Source organism: Staurois parvus, unplaced genomic scaffold (assembly GCF_062004578.1).
Source record: "Staurois parvus isolate SC_StPar_1 unplaced genomic scaffold, SC_StPar_1.0 ptg000782l, whole genome shotgun sequence".
In the NCBI taxonomy this organism is placed as follows: domain Eukaryota; kingdom Metazoa; phylum Chordata; class Amphibia; order Anura; family Ranidae; genus Staurois; species Staurois parvus.
This window is the reverse complement of record NW_028318578.1, coordinates 497307-512083: the sequence shown is the minus strand read 5'-3', so window position 1 is coordinate 512083 and position 14777 is coordinate 497307. Positions and strand designations below refer to the sequence as shown.

General features: G+C 42.3%; 14 non-coding genes across 14 annotated transcripts; all 14 read left to right on the top strand.

Moving 5' to 3' along the window:
• Positions 1 to 3132: 3132 nt before the first annotated feature.
• On the top strand, positions 3133 to 3204 carry TRNAG-UCC (transfer RNA glycine (anticodon UCC)). Its single transcript has one exon. It is a non-coding gene; the product is annotated as a tRNA-Gly (tRNA).
• A 173-nt stretch (positions 3205 to 3377) lies between these two features.
• On the top strand, positions 3378 to 3468 carry TRNAY-GUA (transfer RNA tyrosine (anticodon GUA)). Its single transcript is given in 2 exon segments — positions 3378 to 3414; positions 3433 to 3468. It is a non-coding gene; the product is annotated as a tRNA-Tyr (tRNA).
• A 1266-nt stretch (positions 3469 to 4734) lies between these two features.
• Positions 4735 to 4806, top strand: TRNAQ-UUG (transfer RNA glutamine (anticodon UUG)). Its single transcript has one exon. It is a non-coding gene; the product is annotated as a tRNA-Gln (tRNA).
• A 1395-nt stretch (positions 4807 to 6201) lies between these two features.
• On the top strand, positions 6202 to 6273 carry TRNAQ-CUG (transfer RNA glutamine (anticodon CUG)). Its single transcript has one exon. It is a non-coding gene; the product is annotated as a tRNA-Gln (tRNA).
• A 757-nt stretch (positions 6274 to 7030) lies between these two features.
• TRNAQ-UUG (transfer RNA glutamine (anticodon UUG)) lies at positions 7031 to 7102 on the top strand. Its single transcript has one exon. It is a non-coding gene; the product is annotated as a tRNA-Gln (tRNA).
• A 1395-nt stretch (positions 7103 to 8497) lies between these two features.
• Positions 8498 to 8569, top strand: TRNAQ-CUG (transfer RNA glutamine (anticodon CUG)). The gene has a single exon. It is a non-coding gene; the product is annotated as a tRNA-Gln (tRNA).
• A 757-nt stretch (positions 8570 to 9326) lies between these two features.
• On the top strand, positions 9327 to 9398 carry TRNAQ-UUG (transfer RNA glutamine (anticodon UUG)). Its single transcript has one exon. It is a non-coding gene; the product is annotated as a tRNA-Gln (tRNA).
• Positions 9399 to 10239: 841 nt separating this feature from the next.
• TRNAD-GUC (transfer RNA aspartic acid (anticodon GUC)) lies at positions 10240 to 10311 on the top strand. The gene has a single exon. It is a non-coding gene; the product is annotated as a tRNA-Asp (tRNA).
• Positions 10312 to 10875: 564 nt separating this feature from the next.
• TRNAQ-UUG (transfer RNA glutamine (anticodon UUG)) lies at positions 10876 to 10947 on the top strand. Its single transcript has one exon. It is a non-coding gene; the product is annotated as a tRNA-Gln (tRNA).
• Positions 10948 to 11787: 840 nt separating this feature from the next.
• TRNAD-GUC (transfer RNA aspartic acid (anticodon GUC)) lies at positions 11788 to 11859 on the top strand. The gene has a single exon. It is a non-coding gene; the product is annotated as a tRNA-Asp (tRNA).
• Positions 11860 to 12342: 483 nt separating this feature from the next.
• TRNAQ-CUG (transfer RNA glutamine (anticodon CUG)) lies at positions 12343 to 12414 on the top strand. Its single transcript has one exon. It is a non-coding gene; the product is annotated as a tRNA-Gln (tRNA).
• A 772-nt stretch (positions 12415 to 13186) lies between these two features.
• TRNAQ-UUG (transfer RNA glutamine (anticodon UUG)) lies at positions 13187 to 13258 on the top strand. Its single transcript has one exon. It is a non-coding gene; the product is annotated as a tRNA-Gln (tRNA).
• An 841-nt stretch (positions 13259 to 14099) lies between these two features.
• TRNAD-GUC (transfer RNA aspartic acid (anticodon GUC)) lies at positions 14100 to 14171 on the top strand. Its single transcript has one exon. It is a non-coding gene; the product is annotated as a tRNA-Asp (tRNA).
• A 482-nt stretch (positions 14172 to 14653) lies between these two features.
• TRNAQ-CUG (transfer RNA glutamine (anticodon CUG)) lies at positions 14654 to 14725 on the top strand. The gene has a single exon. It is a non-coding gene; the product is annotated as a tRNA-Gln (tRNA).
• Positions 14726 to 14777: the final 52 nt, after the last annotated feature.

Genomic DNA, 14777 nt, shown 5'->3' with positions numbered 1-14777 from the left:
GTGTTACCATATTAACATTGTACTACTCAGGGGAAGTGTTTAGGATTTCTGTTTTTTTTTTACTTCTGTGATGGTGATCAGGGACACTGACTAGTGACTGTACATGAAACAAAAATAATACTTTTTTTTTCAGTTTGTTTTATATTACATTTTTTCATTTTTTTCATTTTTTACTTTGTTTTTAACACAATGTAACCAGAGCAATATAGTGTTACCATATTAACATTGTACTACTCCGGGGAAGTGATCAGGATCTCTTTTCTTTTTTTTTATTTACTGGTGTGGCGGTGATCAGGGACACTGACTAGTGACTGTAGAGGAAAAAAAATGAATACTTTTTTCTAATTTTGTTTTACATTACATCTTTTAATTTTTAAAAAAAAAATTTAATACACTGTGACCAGAGCAATACAGTGTTACCATATTAATGTTGTACTACTCAGGGGAAGTGATCAGGATTTCTTTTTTTTTTTTTTTCACTTGTGTGATGGTGATTAGAGACACTGACTAGTGACTGTACATGAAACAAAAATAATACTTTTTTTTTCAATTTGTTTTATATTACATTTTTTCATTTTTTTTACTTTGTTTTTAACACACTGTGACCAGAGCAATACAGTGTTACCATATTAACATTGTACTACTCGGGAAGTGATCAGGATTTCTTTTCTTTTTTTTTATTTACTGGTGTGGCAGTGATCAGGGACACTGACTAGTGACTGTACAGGGAAAAAAATGAATACTTTTTTTTTCATTTCATTTTATATTACATCTTTTCATTTTTTTAACTTTTTTTTTAACACACTGTGACCAGAGCAATACAGTGTTTCCATATTAATGTTGTACTACTCAGGGGAAGTGATCAGGATTTCGTTTTTGTTTTAATTGGTATGACGGTGACCGGGGACTGTAAAGGGAAAAAAAAATACCTTATTTTAATTATTTTTTTCTATTTTATTACATCTTTTTCATTTTTTTACTTTTTTTTTTAACACACTGTGACCAGAGCAATACAGTGTTACCATATTAACATTGTACTACTCAGGGGAAGTGATCAGGATTTCTTTCTTTTACTGGTGTGATGTTGATCAGGGACACTGACTAGTGACTGTACTGGAAAACAAATAATACATTTTTTTTCATTTTTTTCTATTTTATTACATCTTTTTTCTTTTTTTAACTTTTTTTTTATACAATGTGACCATAGCAATATAGTGTTACCATATTAACATTGTACTACTCAGGGGAAGTGATCAGGATTTCTTTCTTTTACTGGTGTGGTGGTGATCAGGGACACTGACTAGTGACTGTACTGGAAAAAAAATAATACTTTTGTTTCAATTTTTATATATTACATCTTTTCATTTTTTACTTTTTTTTAACACACTGTGGCCAGAGCAATATAGTGTTACCATAGTAATGCTGTACTACTCAGGGGAAGTGATCAGGATTTCTTTTTTATTTTACTGGTGTGGCGGTGATCAGGGACACTGACTAGTGACTGTACAGGAAAAAAAAAATATTATTTTAAATTATTTTTTTCTATTTTATTACAACTTTGTATTTTTTAATTTTTTTTTTACTTTTTTTTAACATAATGTGACCAGAGCAACAGCGTTTCCATAGTAATGTTGTACTACTCAGGGGAAGTGATCAGGATTTCTTTTTTTTACTGACTAGCGACTGTACAGGAAAACAAATGTATACTTTTTTTTTTCATTTTGTTTTATATGACATATTTTCATTTTTTTAAAAAAAAGTTTCTTTTTTTTCTATTTTATTACATCTTTCTTTTTTTTTACTTTTTTTTTTAACACACTGTGACCAGAGCAATACAGTGTTTCCATATTAACATTGTACTACTCAGGGGAAGTGATCAGGATTTCTTTCTTTTACTGGTGTGGTGGTGATCAGGGACACTGACTAGTGACTGTACTGGAAAAAAAAATAATACTTTTTTTTTCAATTTGTTTTCTTTTTTTTCTATTTTATTACATCTTTTTTTTAACTTTTTTTTATACAATGTGACCAGAGCAATATAGTGTTACCATAGTAATGTTGTACTACTCAGGGGAAGTGATCAGGATTTATTTTTTATTTTTTTACTGGTGTGGCAGTGATCAGGAACACCGACCAGTGACTGTACAGGAAAAAAATAATACTTTTTTTCAATTTTTTTTCTATTTTATTACATCTTTTCATTTATTTTTAAATTGGTATGACGGTGACCGGGGACTGTACAGGGAAAAAAAATAACTTTTTTAAATTTTTTTTCTTTTTTTTTCTATTTTTTTTACATCTTTTTTCTTTATTTTAACTTTTTTTTTATACAATGTGACCAGACCAATATAGTGTTACCATAGTAATGTTGTACTACTCAGAGGAAGTGATCAGGATTTCTTTTTTTTTTTTTACTGGTGTGGCGGTGATCAGGGACACCGACTAGTGACTGTACAGGAAAAAAATACTTTTGTTTTAAATTTTTTAAAAATTTTATTACATCTTTTTCATTTTTTTAACTTTTTTTTTAACATACTGTGACCAGAGCAATACAGTGTTACCATTATTAACATTGTACTACTCAGGGAAAGTGATCAGGATTTCTTTTTTTTCTTACTGGTGTGGTGGTGATCAGGGACACTGACTAGTGACTGTACAGGGAATAAAAAAAAGAAACGCACCGCACCCCAAGCGCAGTGATGTGCAGCGCCCCTTGTGCTTTCGTCATGCTAAAAGGTGGTGTTTTATTGCGGGAAAACCACTCATCAGTGTGAAAAGCAGTCCCTGTTCACAGCATTGCGTAGCGGGAACGAGCGTTCCCGATACGCAACTTCGACATCACAATTTTTCTGCGTGTTGCGTAGGGAAACCCGTTCACCATGATTGTCACGCGACGATGGCAGCAAAATTGCAAGTGCCGTTGACGCACTCAAATGCATGCAGTACGCTGTGCTGCCATTGCCATGCGATTCGGCCCACGATCACAAATTGCGAGATGTGAACTGGGAATAAATTTTAGTTTAAAAAAATCACAATTTCAAACATATTCTAGATTAGCACAAATTTAATTCAGTAAATTTTATCTTTGTATTTTTTATATATAATAGATACTAATGACATGTTTCACAAGTAGCGTTGGTGGTATAGTGGTGAGCATAGCTGCCTTCCAAGCAGTTGACCCGGGTTCGATTCCCGGCCAACGCAAGTCAATTTTTTTTTTCTTTTCTTTCTTCTATAGTCTGGTATTGTCATATAATCATTAGTTTCGAATTTTGCATTCCACCTCCAGTAATAACCAATTATTCTAAATTTGCTTCAAAATAACACATGGTGGTGACAGGATTGTGTCAGCACTGACTCCTCCCTGAACTCCATCTCCTTCGATAGCTCAGCTGGTAGAGCGGAGGACTGTAGAAGAATCATGATGCAGGAATCCTTAGGTCGCTGGTTCGATTCCGGCTCGAAGGAAAGCTTTTTATTTTATTTTATTTTTTTAAATATTTTTAATTCTTTAGGTTTTTTTTTAAACAGTTCCGAGGAATTAACCTTTATCTGACCTATGCTCCAAAGGATAACATATTTCAATGTTAATTTGCAATAGTTAAGAAGTAAAACACATTTTTAAAGGCAGTACCAACTCAAAGGCAAATTGAATGTATTTCGATGAGGCTACTTTAATTTTTTTTTTTTTCGCTTCCAGAGCCGTTTTTGCATATCTTATATATATATATATATATATATATATATATATATATATATAAAATATTATAATATATATATACATATAAAAATATTATATATATATATATATTATTATTATTATTATTATTATTATTAAAACACATTTTTAAAGGCAGTACCAACTCAAAGGCAAATTGAATGTATTTTGATGAGGCTACTTTAATTTTTTTTTTGCTTCCAGAGCCGTTTTTGCATATCTTATATATATATATATATATATATATATATATATATATATATATATATAAAATATTATAAGATATATATACATATAAAAATATTATATATATATATATATATGTATATATTATTAAAACACATTTTTAAAGGCAGTACCAACTCAAAGGCAAATTGAATGTATTTTGATGAGGCTACTTTAATTTTTTTTTTTGCTTCCAGAGCCGTTTTTGCATATCTTATATATATATATATATATATATATATATATATATATATATATATATATATAAAATATTATAAGATATATGTATATATTATTAAAACACATTTTTAAAGGCAGTACCAACTCAAAGGCACATTGAATGTATTTCGATGAGGCTACTTTAATTTTTTTTTTTGCTACCAGAGCCGTTTTTGCATATCTTATATATATGGGCATTCTACAAATCATTCTTATGGTGAAACCGACGCTTGCTTAGTCATTTCTCCCACAACTAGTCATCTCCAAATTTCTCAACAAGCTTGGTGTCTACTCCTGCACGGTGGTGATTGGCGCCATCCCACTTTTGGCCCCAGAAACCTTGGGGTGGCAGCGTCTAAGTTCCTGCCCCTTGGTTCATCAATTATAGATGTCAAAGTGCTGCTAGATGGCCAAGGGAAAATTTGCTAGACTAGTTGGTCCTGTGGGGTGAAATGGGACAGAAGTTAACCAACGCCCATGTAGACATACGGAAACATCAGAAGGAAAGAAGGACATCTGGGGGAAAAAAGACCTTTAAACAATGGGGCCTAGCCAAGTAAGGTAGAGCCGGAGGTTCCATGGTGTAATGGTTAGCACTCTGGACTTTGAATCCAGCAATCCGAGTTCAAATCTCGGTGGGACCTCTTTTTTCACACTGCCTACTGCTTCGCAACTTGCGTCTTACTGACACAAAGGCCACTCAGAAAAGCAGCTGCTGAAAACATAGATGCTTAGCAAGCTACTGACCACAGCTACTTTGGGACATAAGCTCCACAGATCGCTATCCATAGACTCAAACTTTCAGCTAATATTGCATGGCTCTCTCATTTGGAGAAAAGCTCCGGGAAAGAAGGACATGAGAAAGGACTATTGAAAGAAGGGCTCTTTAAGGTCACGCATTCCTAATCCATTGGCTTCTCTTTGTCCAAGTTGAAATCCGGACAACTTGGAGTTTTGCTTGGGTTTACAGCAGAGACGTAAAGCTTCACGTCAGCTAGCTGGGCAAGCTGATGAAGAGAAGAGCTCCCTTAAAGAAGGCAACATTGGTAGCTATCTCTTTTGCTCCCAGGGGCGGGTAAGGGCACACCTGCATTCCTGGTGAATATTCAAAAGGGGGAAGGAAGGACTCCGGGGCAAGAAGTGAGAAGAAAAAGGTGTCTTTGGGAAAGAAAAGAAGGGAAGACAAGAGTCTACTAAGAAAGCAAGTGAGAGGAGAAGCCATTCTCTGGAAGAGGATGCAAGGAGAAAGGAGGGTTCCTGGGAGGGGATAGTAAGGGAAAAGGAGTGTCTCCTCAAAAGGAATCAAAGAAAAATGTGGGTTACTGGGAGAGGATGTGTGGGAAAAGGAGAGCCCAGGACCTAACGATGGCTAAGCAAACTAATAATACAGCGAGTTCTTGGACAAATGAAAATCCACAACCGTATGTTCTCCTGCACAAAAAAAGATGGTGATGGCACTGGTGAAAAAAAAAACACTTTCATGTGGTCCTCGTTAGTATAGTGGTGAGTGTCCCCGCCTGTCACGCGGGAGACAGGGGTTCGATTCCCCGACGGGGAGATGGCTTTTTCTACCCACTTAGCAGCACGCCTAACTCACCACGCTCAACTCAAGTCCTTGAATGCTCTTTCAAGAGGGAGCTTTGAGCTCACATTTGCACAACCTGGGGATTGTACAAATCAATCTTATGGCCACCCGGACGCTGGCTTAGTCATTTCTCCCACATCTAGTCAGCTCCACATTTCTCAACAAGCTTGGTGTTTACTTCTGCACGCTGCTGATTGGTGCCATCCCACTTTTGACCCCAGAAACCTTGGGATGGCAGCATCTAAGTTCATGCCCTTTGCTTCATCAAGTATAGATGTCAAAGTGCTGCTAGATGGCCAAGGGAAAATTTGCTAGACTGGTCGGTCCTGTGGGGTGAAATGGGACAGAAGTTAACCAATGCCCATATAGACATACGCAAAGATCACAAGGAGGACATGTGAGGGGAAAAAAAATGTCTAAACAATTGGGCCTGGCCAAGCAGTAGAGATCCAAAGGTTCCATGGTGTAATGGTTAGCACTCTGGACTCTGAATCCAGCGATCCGAGTTCAAATCTCGGTGGGACCTTCCTTTTCACACTGTCTACTGCTTGGCAACTTGTGTCTTACTGACACAAAGGCCACTGGGAAAAGCAGGATGTGTGGGAAAAGGAGAGCCCAGGACCTAGCGATTGCTAAGCAAACTAATAATAAAGCCAGTTCTTGAAAAAAGAAAATCCACAACCGTATGTCTTGCTGCACGAAAAAGATGGTGGTGGTGAAAAAAAAGGGCTTTCATGTGGTCCTCGTTAGTATAGAGGTGAGTATCCCCGCCTGTCACGCGGGAGACCGGGGTTCGATTCCCCGACGGGGAGATGGCCTTTTCTACCCACTTAGCAGCACGCTCAACTCAAGTCCTTGAATGCTCTTTCAAGAGGGAGCTTTGAGCTCACATTTGCACAACCTGGGCATTCTACAAATCATTCTAATGGTGAAACCGACGCTGGCTTAGTCATTTCTCCCACAACTAGTCATCTCCAAATTTCTCAACAAGCTTGGTGTCTACTCCTGCACGGTGGTGATTGGCGCCATCCCACTTTTGGCCCCAGAAACCTTGGGATGGCAGCGTCTAAGTTCCTGCCCCTTGGTTCATCAATTATAGATGTCAAAGTGCTGCTAGATGGCCAAGGAAAAATTTGCTAGACTAGTTGGTCCTGTGGGGTGAAATGGGACAGAAGTTAACCAACGCCCATGTAGACATACGGAAACATCAGAAGGAAAGAAGGACATCTGGGGGAAAAAAGACCTTTAAACAATGGGGCCTAGCCAAGTAAGGTAGAGCCAGTGGTTCCATGGTGTAATGGTTAGCACTCTGGACTTTGAATCCAGCAATCCGAGTTCAAATCTCGGTGGGACCTCTTTTTTCACACTGCCTACTGCTTCGCAACTTGCGTCTTACTGACACAAAGGCCACTCAGAAAAGCAGCTGCTGAAAACATAGATGCTTAGCAAGCTACTGACCACAGCTACTTTGGGACATAAGCTCCACAGATCGCTATCCATAGACTCAAACTTTCAGCTAATATTGCGTGGCTCTCTCATTTGGAGAAAAGCTCCGGGAAAGAAGGACATGAGAAAGGACTATTGAAAGAAGGGCTCTTTAAGGTCACGCATTCCTAATCCATTGGCTTCTCTTTGTCCAAGTTGAAATCCGGACAACTTGGAGTTTTGCTTGGGTTTACAGCAGAGACGTAAAGCTTCACGTCAGCTAGCTGGGCAGGCTGATGAAGAGAAGAGCTCCCTTACAGAAGGCAACATTGGTAGCTATCTCTTTTGCTCCCAGGGGCGGGTAGGGGCACACCTGAATTCCTGGTGAATATTCAAAAGGGGGAAGGAAGGACTCCGGGGCAAGAAGTGAGAAGAAAAAGGTGTCTTTGGGAAAGAAAAGAAGGGAAGACAAGAGTCTACTAAGAAAGCAAGTGAGAGGAGAAGCCATTCTCTGGAAGAGGATGCAAGGAGAAAGGAGGGTTCCTGGGAGGGGATAGTAAGGGAAAAGGAGTGTCTCCTCAAAAGGAATCAAAGAAAAATGTGGGTTACTGGGAGAGGATGTGTGGGAAAAGGAGAGCCCAGGACCTAACGATGGCTAAGAAAACTAATAATACAGCGAGTTCTTGGACAAATGAAAATCCACAACCGTATGTTCTCCTGCACAAAAAAAGATGGTGATGGCACTGGTGAAAAAAAAAACACTTTCATGTGGTCCTCGTTAGTATAGTGGTGAGTGTCCCCGCCTGTCACGTGGGAGACCGGGGTTCGATTCCCCGACGGGGAGATGGCTTTTTCTACCCACTTAGCAGCACGCCTAACTCACCACGCTCAACTCAAGTCCTTGAATGCTCTTTCAAGAGGGAGCTTTGAGCTCACATTTGCACAACCTGGGGATTGTACAAATCAATCTTATGGCCACCCGGACGCTGGCTTAGTCATTTCTCCCACATCTAGTCAGCTCCACATTTCTCAACAAGCTTGGTGTTTACTTCTGCACGCTGCTGATTGGTGCCATCCCACTTTTGACCCCAGAAACCTTGGGATGGCAGCATCTAAGTTCATGCCCTTTGCTTCATCAAGTATAGATGTCAAAGTGCTGCTAGATGGCCAAGGGAAAATTTGCTAGACTGGTCGGTCCTGTGGGGTGAAATGGGACAGAAGTTAACCAATGCCCATATAGACATACGCAAAGATCACAAGGAGGACATGTGAGGGGAAAAAAAATGTCTAAACAATTGGGCCTGGCCAAGCAGTAGAGATCCAAAGGTTCCATGGTGTAATGGTTAGCACTCTGGACTCTGAATCCAGCGATCCGAGTTCAAATCTCGGTGGGACCTTCCTTTTCACACTGTCTACTGCTTGGCAACTTGTGTCTTACTGACACAAAGGCCACTGGGAAAAGCAGGATGTGTGGGAAAAGGAGAGCCCAGGACCTAGCGATTGCTAAGCAAACTAATAATAAAGCCAGTTCTTGAAAAAAGAAAATCCACAACCGTATGTCTTGCTGCACGAAAAAGATGGTGGTGGTGAAAAAAAAGGGCTTTCATGTGGTCCTCGTTAGTATAGAGGTGAGTATCCCCGCCTGTCACGCGGGAGACCGGGGTTCGATTCCCCGACGGGGAGATGGCTTTTTCTACCCACTTAGCAGCCCGCTCAACTCAAGTCCTTGAATGCTCTTTCAAGAGGGAGCTTTGAGCTCACATTTGCACAACCTGGGCATTCTACAAATGATTCTTATGGTGAAACCGACGCTGGCTTAGTCATTTCTCCCACAACTAGTCATCTCCAAATTTCTCAACAAGCTTGGTGTCTACTCCTGCACGGTGGTGATTGGCGCCATCCCACTTTTGGCCCCAGAAACCTTGGGATGGCAGCGTCTAAGTTCCTGCCCCTTGGTTCATCAATTATAGATGTCAAAGTGCTGCTAGATGGCCAAGGGAAAATTTGCTAGACTAGTTGGTCCTGTGGGGTGAAATGGGACAGAAGTTAACCAACGCCCATGTAGACATACGGAAACATCAGAAGGAAAGAAGGACATCATGGGGAAAAAAGACCTTTAAACAATGGGGCCTAGCCAAGTAAGGTAGAGCCAGTGGTTCCATGGTGTAATGGTTAGCACTCTGGACTTTGAATCCAGCAATCCGAGTTCAAATCTCAGTGGGACCTCTTTTTTCACACTGCCTACTGCTTCGCAACTTGCGTCTTACTGACACAAAGGCCACTCAGAAAAGCAGCTGCTGAAAACATAGATGCTTAGCAAGCTACTGACCACAGCTACTTTGGGACATAAGCTCCACAGATCGCTATCCATAGACTCAAACTTTCAGCTAATATTGCGTGGCTCTCTCATTTGGAGAAAAGCTCCGGGAAAGAAGGACATGAGAAAGGACTATTGAAAGAAGGGCTCTTTAAGGTCACGCATTCCTAATCCATTGGCTTCTCTTTGTCCAAGTTGAAATCCGGACAACTTGGAGTTTTGCTTGGGTTTACAGCAGAGACGTAAAGCTTCACGTCAGCTAGCTGGGCAGGCTGATGAAGAGAAGAGCTCCCTTACAGAAGGCAACATTGGTAGCTATCTCTTTTGCTCCCAGGGGCGGGTAGGGGCACACCTGAATTCCTGGTGAATATTCAAAAGGGGGAAGGAAGGACTCCGGGGCAAGAAGTGAGAAGAAAAAGGTGTCTTTGGGAGAGAAAAGAAGGGAAGACAAGAGTCTACTAAGAAAGCAAGTGAGAGGACAAGCCATTCTCTGGAAGAAGATGCAAGGAGAAAGGAGGGTTCCTGGGAGGGGATAGTAAGGGAAAAGGAGTGTCTCCTCAAAAGGAATCAAAGAAAAATGTGGGTTACTGGGAGAGGATGTGTGGGAAAAGGAGAGCCCAGGACCTAGCGATGGCTAAGCAAACTAATAATACAGCGAGTTCTTGGACAAATGAAAATCCACAACCGTATGTTCTCCTGCACAAAAAAAGATGGTGATGGCGGTGGTGAAAAAATAGCGCTTTCATGTGGTCCTCGTTAGTATAGTGGTGAGTATCCCCGCCTGTCACGCGGGAGACCGGGGTTCGATTCCCCGACGGGGAGATGGCTTTTTCTACCCACTTAGCAGCACGCCTAACTCACCACGCTCAACTCAAGTCCTTGAATGCTCTTTCAAGAGGGAGCTTTGAGCTCACATTTGCACAACCTGGGGATTGTACAAATCAATCTTATGGCCACCCGGACGCTGGCTTAGTCATTTCTCCCACATCTAGTCAGCTCCACATTTCTCAACAAGCTTGGTGTTTACTTCTGCACGCTGCTGATTGGTGCCATCCCACTTTTGACCCCCAGAAACCTTGGGATGGCAGCATCTAAGTTCATGCCCTTTGCTTCATCAAGTATAGATGTCCATCCCACTTTTGGCCCCAGAAACCTTGGGATAGCAGCGTCTAAGTTCCTGCCCCTTGGTTCATCAATTATAGATGTCAAAGTGCTGCTAGATGGCCAAGGGAAAATTTGCTAGACTAGTTGGTCCTGTGGGGTGAAATGGGACAGAAGTTGACCAACGCCCATGTAGACATATGGAAACATCAGAAGGAAAGAAGGACATCTGGGGGAAAAAAGACCTTTAAACAATGGGGCCTAGCCAAGCAAGGCAGAGCTGGTGGTTCCATGGTGTAATGGTTAGCACTCTGGACTTTGAATCCAGCAATCCGAGTTCAAATCTCGGTGGGACCTCTTTTTTCACACTGCCTACTGCTTCGCAATTTGCGTCTTACTGACACAAAGGCCACTCAGAAAAGCAGCTGCTGAAAACATAGATGCTTAGCAAGCTACTGACCACAGCTACTTTGGGACATAAGCTCCACAGATCGCTATCCATAGACTCAAACTTTCAGCTAAAATTGCGTGGCTCTCTCATTTGGAGAAAAGCTCCGGGAAAGAAGGACATGAGAAAGGACTATTGAAAGAAGGGCTCTTTAAGGTCACGCATTCCTAATCCATTGGCTTCTCTTTGTCCAAGTTGAAATCCGGACAACTTGGAGTTTTGCTTGGGTTTACAGCAGAGACCTAAAGCTTCACGTCAGCTAGCTGGGCAGGCTGATGAAGAGAAGAGCTCCCTTACAGAAGGCAACATTGGTAGCTATCTCTTTTGCTCCCAGGGGCGGGTAAGGGCACACCTGCATTCCTGGTGAATATTCAAAAGGGGGAAGGAAGGACTCCGGGGCAAGAAGTGAGAAGAAAAAGGTGTCTTTGGGAGAGAAAAGAAGGGAAGACAAGATTCTACTAAGAAAGCAAGTGAGAGGACAAGCCATTCTCTGGAAGAGGATGCAAGGAGAAAGGAGGGTTCCTGGGAGGGGATAGTAAGGGAAAAGGAGTGTCTCCTCAAAAGGAATCAAAGAAAAATGTGGGTTACTGGGAGAGGATGTGTGGGAAAAGGAGAGCCCAGGACCTAGCGATGGCTAAGCAAACTAATAATACAGCGAGTTCTTGGACAAATGAAAATCCACAACCGTATGTTCTCCTGCACAAAAAAAGATGATGATGGCGGTGGTGCAAAAAATCCCTTTCATGTGGTCCTCGTTAGTATAGTGGTGAGTATCCCCGCCTGTCACGCGGGAGACCGGGGTTCGATTCCCCGACGGGGAGATGGCTTTTTCTACCCACTTAGCAGCACGCCTAACTCACCACGCTCAACTCAAGTCCTTGAATGCTCTTTCAAGAGGGAGCTTTGAGCTAACATTTGCACAACCTGGGGATTGTACAAATCAATCTTATGGCCACCCGGACGCTGGCTTAGTCATTTCTCCCACATCTAGTCAGCTCCACATTTCTCAACAAGCTTGGTGTTTACTTCTGCACGCTGCTGATTGGTGCCATCCCACTTTTGACCCCAGAAACCTTGGGATGGCAGCATCTAAGTTCATGCCCTTTGCTTCATCAAGTATAGATGTCAAAGTGCTGCTAGATGGCCAAGGGAAAATTTGCTAGACTGGTCGGTCCTGTGGGGTGAAATGGGACAGAAGTTAACCAATGCCCATGTAGACATACGCAAAGATCACAAGGAGGACATGTGAGGGGGGAAAAAAAAAATCTAAACAATTGGGCCTGGCCAAGCAGTACAGGTCCAAAGGTTCCATGGTGTAATGGTTAGCACTCTGGACTCTGAATCCAGCGATCCGAGTTCAAATCTCGGTGGGACCTTCCTTTTCACACTGTCTACTGCTTGGCAACTTGTGTCTTACTGACACATAGGCCACTGGGAAAAGCAGGATGTGTGGGAAAAGGAGAGCCCAGGACCTAGCGATTGCTAAGCAAACTAATAATAAAGCCAGTTCTTGGAAAAAAGAAAATCCACAACCGTATGTCTTGCTGCACGAAAAAGATGGTGGTGGTGAAAAAGAAAGACTTTCATGTGGTCCTCGTTAGTATAGTGGTGAGTATCCCCGCCTGTCACGCGGGAGACCGGGATTCGATTCCCCGACGGGCAGATGGCTTTTTCTACCCACTTAGCAGCACGCTTAACTCACCACGCTCAACTTCAAGTCCTTGAATGCTCTTTCAAGAGGGAGCTTTGAGCTCACATTTGCACAACCTGGGCATTCTACAAATCATTCTTATGGTGAAACCGACGCTGGCTTAGTCATTTCTCCCACAACTAGTCATCTACAAATTTCTCAACAAGCTTGGTGTCTACTTCTGCACGGTGGTGATTGGCGCCATCCCACTTTTGGCCCCAGAAACCTTGGGATGGCAGCGTCTACGTTCCTGCCCCTTGGTTCTTCAATTATAGATGTCAAAGTGCTGCTAGATGGCCAAGGGAAAATTTGCTAGACTAGTTGGTCCTGTGGGGTGAAATGGGACAGAAGTTAACCAACGCCCATGTAGACATACGGAAACATCAGAAGGAAAAAAGGACATCTGGGAAAAAAAGATCTTTAAACAATGGGGCCTAGCCAAGTGAGGTAGAGCCGGTGGTTCCATGGTGTAATGGTTAGCACTCTGGACTTTGAATCCAGCAATCCGAGTTCAAATCTCAGTGGGACCTCTTTTTTCACACTGCCTACTGCTTCGCAACTTGCGTCTTACTGACACAAAGGCCACTCAGAAAAGCAGCTGCTGAAAACATAGATGCTTAGCAAGCTACTGACCACAGCTACTTTGGGACATAAGCTCCACAGATCGCTATCCATAGACTCAAACTTTCAGCTAATATTGCGTGGCTCTCTCATTTGGAGAAAAGCTCCGGGAAAGAAGGACATGAGAAAGGACTATTGAAAGAAGGGCTCTTTAAGGTCACGCATTCCTAATCCATTGGCTTCTCTTTGTCCAAGTTGAAATCTGGACAACTTGGAGTTTTGCTTGGGTTTACAGCAGAGACGTAAAGCTTCACGTCAGCTAGCTGGGCAGGCTGATGAAGAGAAGAGCTCCCTAAAAGAAGGCAACATTGGTAGCTATCTCTTTTGCTCCCAGGGGCGGGTAAGGGCACACCTGCATTCCTGGTGAATATTCAAAAGGGGGAAGGAAGGACTCCGGGGCAAGAGGTGAGAAGAAAAAGGTGTCTTTGGGAGAGAAAAGAAGGGAAGACAAGAGTCTACTAAGAAAGCAAGTGAGAGGACAAGCCATTCTCTGGAAGAGGATGCAAGGAGAAAGGAGGGTTTCTGGGAGGGGATAGTAAGGGAAAAGGAGTGTCTCCTCAAAAGGAATCAAAGAAAAATGTGGGTTACTGGGAGAGGATGTGTGGGAAAAGGAGAGCCCAGGACCTAGCGATGGCTAAGCAAACTAATAATACAGCGAGTTCTTGGACAAATGAAAATCCACAACCGTATGTTCTCCTGCACAAAAAAAGATGGTGATGGCGGTGGTGCAAAAATAACCCTTTCATGTGGTCCTCGTTAGTATAGTGGTGAGTATCCCCGCCTGTCACGCGGGAGACCGGGGTTCGATTCCCCGACGGGGAGATGGCTTTTCTACCCACTTAGCAGCACGCCTAACTCACCACGCTCAACTCAAGTCCTTGAATGCTCTTTCAAGAGGGAGCTTTGAGCTCACATTTGCACAACCTGGGGATTGTACAAATCAATCTTATGGCCACCCGGACGCTGGCTTAGTCATTTCTCCCACATCTAGTCAGCTCCACATTTCTCAACAAGCTTGTTGTTTACTTCTGCACGCTGCTGATTGGTGCCATCCCACTTTTGACCCCAGAAACCTTGGGATGGCAGCATCTAAGTTCATGCCCTTTGCTTCATCAAGTATAGATGTCAAAGTGCTGCTAGATGGCCAAGGGAAAATTTGCTAGACTGGTCGGTCCTGTGGGGTGAAATGGGACAGAAGTTAACCAATGCCCATGTAGACATACGCAAAGATCACAAGGAGGACATGTGAGGGGGGAAAAAAAAAGTCTAAACAATTGGGCCTGGCCAAGCAGTACAGATCCAAAGGTTCCATGGTGTAATGGTTAGCACTCTGGACTCTGAATCCAGCGATCCGAGTTCAAATCTCGGTGGGACCTTCCTTTTCACACTGTCTACTGCTTGGCAACTTGTGTCTTACTGACACAAAGG